The following is a 5,768-nucleotide window of genomic DNA, read 5'->3' on the forward strand; positions in this document are numbered from 1 at the left end:
TTCTGAATCAGACTAATGGTGTATCTTATTCAGTATTGTCTTCACCAGGGATGGCTAACCTATTGGCCTCCAGATGATGTTGGAACCTGATAAAATCTCCTATCAGTCCTGGCCATCATAGGAAATGCTGTAGTTTGTAGTCCATCATTATCTAGAGGCCCACAGGTGAGCCATGTTGGTCCACATGGGCAGGTAGCTGCTCTCCAGGGTTTGAGACAGGTGATGCTTGCATGTTGCTAGTCTTCCTTGCCTTGCCTCTTCTTCCCAACTCATCACAGGTAGCAGCATCATTAGGGAACGCCCCTGAAAGAAGGAGCAGGCAGAGAGGCAGCCAGCACAGGCAACACATTCTGGCAAGCATCGAAAATGTGTCTAGTTGTTCTATTAAATGTCGCAGCATTGAGTTGAGTGGGCAACAAGAGGCTTGGAGTGGTGAGCACATGGTAACAAAGTGATGTGTATAGTGTGAGTTTGTGTGTCTTATGCCCTGCATCCCTGTAGCTTCGCCTGCTGCCCTCAGGTACAACAGAGGATGGTCTCCTGTTGCTAGTGCTGAAGCATCAAGTGCCGCACATTGATATTTGAGGTAAGGGGGTGGAGAGAGAGAGAGAGAGAATCTTGCCCATTGCCAAAATGTCTTGAGCTGGCTTTGCACATTGAAACAGTCAAAATAAAACTGGAGTTGTTATTAGGAATGTTGACGTGCCCGACACACACAAATCTTGCCAACGTGCCAGCACAAAATCTTAAGGTGGCTGCTTTCTCTGCCAACTCCCACATTTGGCTATTTTCATACAACATTAAATCAGTGCCAAATTATCCTGTTTATACCCTAATAAGGACTTTGAAGGGCGGGCAGGCAAGCACCTCATGGGAAAGTGCTGGTATTTTAAACAATATCAGTACCTCCCCCCAGCAAACTGCCTGCTCTTGGAGCACTTCCAAAGCACCTTCTTGGCATTCAGCGACAAAACCTGGGCACCACCTTTGCTGACTAACTATAGTCCAACTTTCCAAACCGTTCTTCCCTACCGAAGAAGAACAATCTTTAACTATTTGTGAAAACAGAATATAGCAAGCAGAAGAGCATAGAAGTTGCATGACTGGGTTCTACGAGTGTTCTTGCAACTTGGTGACATTGATGGAATTAAACTGTGGAACTTGCTAGCACAAGATGTAGTGATGTAGAGAGATATCTGTGCCAAATGAGAGGTGACAATTTCCCTTTAAGAAGGGTCATGCTGAATAAACAGAAAATGTTTAGAGAGCTAAATTAAGGAATTATACATGTTTTCATTTGAACACAGAGGCCAAGTTCTTGCTTACTTGATGGTAGATCTGTCTGTTGTATAACCCATGGAAAGGGCAAAGGGCAGGGGGATGATGAGGTTCTTGGAAGAATGGACCAGTATTCTCCAATGAAAATAGGGACACTGTATTCCATAACAACAACAACAACAACAACAACAACAACAACAACAACAATTTTATTATTTATACCCCGCCCATCTAACTGGGTTGCCCCAGTCATTCTGGGGTGCTTCCTGCATATCTAAAAACATAATAAAAACATAACATTTAAAAACTTCCCTATACTGAGCTGCCTTCAGATTTCTTCTAAAGGTTGTATAGTTACTTATCTCCTTAGTTTGGGGGTTGCATAACTCCATACCCTCCAACATTTCTTTGATGAAAATAGGCACGTCCTAAGGACACGGGTGGCACTGTGGTCTAAACTGCACAGCCTAGGGCATGCCGATCAGAAGGTTGGCGGTTCGAATCCCTGCGATGGGGTGAGCTCCCATTGTTCAGTCCCAGCTCCTGCCCACCTAGCAGTTTGAAAGCACATCAGTGCAAGTAGATAAATAGGTACCGCTCCAACGGGAAGGTAAATGGCATTTCTGTGCGCTTCTCTGGTTCGCCAGAAGTGGCTTAGTCATGCTGGCCACATGACCTGGAAGCTGTCTGCGGACAAACGCTGGCTCCCTCAGCCTATAGAGCGAGATGAGCACGCAACCCCAGAGTTGTCTGTGACTGGACCTAATGGTCAGGGGTACCTTTACCTTTAAGGAAAGCAGGATATTCTAAAATAAAAAAAACCAGGATGGCTTCTGTAAATCTGGGACTTTCCCTGGGAAAAAGGGACATGTGGAGGGTCTGAGTTTGGCAGTTATTTGCTGGGAATGGTTTAGACATGCTGTGGAGCCTTTAACTGTAGCACATAGAAATTAAGTGCATGAAAGGTTTCCTACCCAGCATAGGCAAAACTTTGCTTGCTAAATGTTTGTGTTGGGCAGATATCAAAGGCAGCCCTAAAAACAATGGTTATCTGGAATGCTATGATTGTGTAAAGGGAATTGCATCAGCAGAAAACAATTCACATGTCTCCTCAAGAGTAAGGGCTGGTTTTTAAGTTAATAACTAACTATGAAAGAATCGGCTTTGTGTTTAGCTGTTAATTTTTAATTAATCTGTTTTCCTTTGCCTCTCCAGGTTCTCTTCCGGCACTTTGGCTAATTATTAATAGACTTGGAAATGGTATTCTATCCATTACATGAATGCAGAGCCCTAACAAGAGGTAACCTCATTGAATTTTGGGGTACACTCTTACTGCTTCCCCCCCTTCGGTATCTTAGCTCACTATTGCTGCTTTTGTGCATGATTTATTATTTTATCTGCTGCGTTCTATTAGTTTTATTATTGGAAAACTTCATTGTGAACTACTCTGGGAGCTGTTTTGCTGAAGTGTGGTACACAAATAAATGAACCAATTTCCAGACTTGAGACAACTTGCTGTAATGGTAGTAGAAATCAAAGTTTTTGGGAGCACATGCAAAGAAGGAAGTAGTTCTGTGGGATGCTAGCAGATAACTTAGACAGCAGCCATGTTGTTGTATGGCTCTTCGGCATAATAAAAAATAATTTCACTTGTAACAGAAATGACATCTTGTTAAGTAAGGTTTGTTCTAGACTTTGGTGGTTTGAAGTAGCAAATATTACAGACCCCACCTGTGACAATAATATATAGTTAGTTATCACATTTACCGTATTTTTTGCTCTATAAGACTCACTTTTTCCCTTCTAAAAAGTAAGGGGAAATGTGTGTGCATCTTATGGAGCAAATGCAGGCTGTGCAGCTATCACAGAAGCCAGAACAGCAAGAGGGATTGCTGCTTTCACTGCGCAGTGATCCCTCTTGCTGTTCTGGCTTCTGAGATTCAGAATATTTTTTTTCTTGTTTTCCTCCTCCAAAAACTAGGTGCGTCTTGTGGTCTGGTGCGTCTTATAAAGCAAAAGATATGGTATATTCAGCTCAAGTTGGCATACATGGTTCTCTACCTTCCCATTTTATCCTCACAACAACCCTGTGAGGTAGGTTAGGCTGAGAGACTGTGAGTAGCCCAAGGTCACCCTATGAGGTTCATGGCTGAGAAAGGATTCGAACTCTGGTCTCCCAGATCCTAGTCTAACAGTCTAACCGCTACACTACCTTTAGGGATAGCACGATAGCTGAGTGGTATACCACATGCTTTAAATTCAGGAGGCCACACATTCATTCCCTGATATCTCTTAAAAGATCGCAGCTAGCAGGTCTTGGAAACACCTCTGGCCTAGATGCTGGACAGCTGCAGCTACCCCTCCCAGTTTGGTGTCATCTGCAATTTTTTTTTTTTATAATAATTTTTATTAAGTTTTCCATTTTAACAATCCAATCAAATCACATTAAATATTCCAAATTATACAAATACATATCATAAAGTCCAAATATTTTACCAAATTATAAATTTTTGTTGGGGCTTCCCATGCTTCAAGTTCAGTGGGGTCCAATCATCTTATGTTTCTACTGCCTTGAGTTTCCAGAAGTTCCTTCTTTGAGTCCTCCTGTTGTTATTCTTTTCTTTCACAGCCTCTGAGTTATTTCCACAGGCAAGTTGGAGTGAACAATAATATACTTCTGTGTGAAATATGTGTGACTCTCCTTTTTTTTTTTTTTTTGCAGCTGGTAAGTCTATTATTAGCAGTATGTCCTCACATGCTGGTGTTTATGCCGAATCAATCCAAAAGTCCTTCTCTTGTGGCGGACGCCATCTTCTCTCATTTCCGATGAAATAAAATCTAGGCGTTTGCTCATTAATTTTCTCAGACAGGTTGCATCAAACATTAGTCTTTCCAGAGGAGGTTTGCCAAATCGGACTTGAAATACAGATATAATAACAAATTAAGAGCTTACCTCCCCCTATGGTGTCATCTGCAAATTTGATGAGCATCGATTCTTTTATCCAAGTCATTTATAACACATTGAACAACAACAAGCTCAGGACAGAACCCTGAGGCACTCCACTTGTCACTTTTTTCTGGGAAGCATTAATGAGCACTCTTTGGGTTCAACTAGTCAAACAGCTACAAATCCACCTAACAGTTACCTCATCCAGCCCAGATTTGACCAGCCTCTCCATTTTTACTCCTCTCTTTGGCTGAAAAATCAGGCCTATTCCATCACCTCTGCCAGAAGGCATTGGGCCTCCCCCAAAGGTAATCTACTGGCATCCATTCCATCAGGCTACCATCCCACATAGTCACTGTAAAACTGTAAGGCATGGGGCCTGACCTTGCTTTCTTTCCTCCTCCTCCCTCCCCACCCTTTTTTCCTTCTTTGTCATGTCTTTTAGATGGTATCTCGGGGCAAGTCTTATGACTAATGACTTTTATAGGTTGCTGTGGGAGTCTTTTCAGCCAAAGAAAGGAGTAAAAATGCTTTAAATGAATGTATCCGCAGTGTCAATGGGAAAGAGCATGGAGCAGGTGAACGGAGTATGGAAAACAAGCCCTGCGAGGGAAGATTGAAGCATGTTTAGGCTAAGGAAAGAAGACTGGGGTGAGGTGAGCATGACAGCACTCTTCACATACCTGAAGGGCTGACACACTGAAGAGGATAAAGACTTAGGCTGTGTACATACCATACATTTAAAACAAATGGCTTCTCCCAAAGAATATTGAGAGCTGTCATGCCAGACAAATCTCATCTTTCTTTCTTTCTTTTTGTTAAAGTCACAAGTTTGGTGGATCAGGGGAATGCTGTGGACATAGTGTATCTTGATTTCAGTCAGGCTTTTGACAAAGACACACACCCCCCCCCGATATTCTCTGTGCTCTGTAGCCTGATGGAATGCCTGCCATTAGGTGCTTTGGCATGTTATTAATTAATGGCATATTGACTTCACTAAATTGACTGCTCTGCCTCTGTGGTCAGAGGCAGGCCGAACTGCTTCTGAATACCAGTTGTTGGAAATGGCAGGAGAGGAGGGTGCTCCCGAGTTCAGATTCTGCTTGCAGGTTTTCCAAAGGCATCAGGTTGACCACTTTGAGAACAGGACTAGATGGGCTACTGGTTCTTATGCTCCTATGTCTGCAGTGATATGCGCTGTGGGTTAAACCACAGAGCCTAGGGCTTGCTGATCAGAAGGTCAGCGGTTCAAATCCCCGCGACGGGGTGAGCTCCCGTTGCTCGGTCCCTGCTCCTGCCAACCTAGCAGTTCGAAAGTACATCAAAGTGCAAGTAGATAAATAGGTACCGCTCCAGTGGGAAGGTAAATGGCGTTTCTGTGTGCTGCTCTGGTTCGCCAGAAGCGGCTTAGTCATACTGACCACATGAACTGGAAGCTGTACGCCGGCTCCCTCGGCCAGTAAAGCGAGAGGAGCGCCGCAACACCAGAGTCGGCCACAACTGGACCTAATGGTCAGGGGTCCCTTTACCTTTACCTTACTGG

Source organism: Podarcis pityusensis, assembly GCF_964106645.2.
Source record: "Podarcis pityusensis genome assembly, chromosome: 11".
Taxonomy (NCBI): Eukaryota; Metazoa; Chordata; class Lepidosauria; order Squamata; family Lacertidae; genus Podarcis; species Podarcis pityusensis.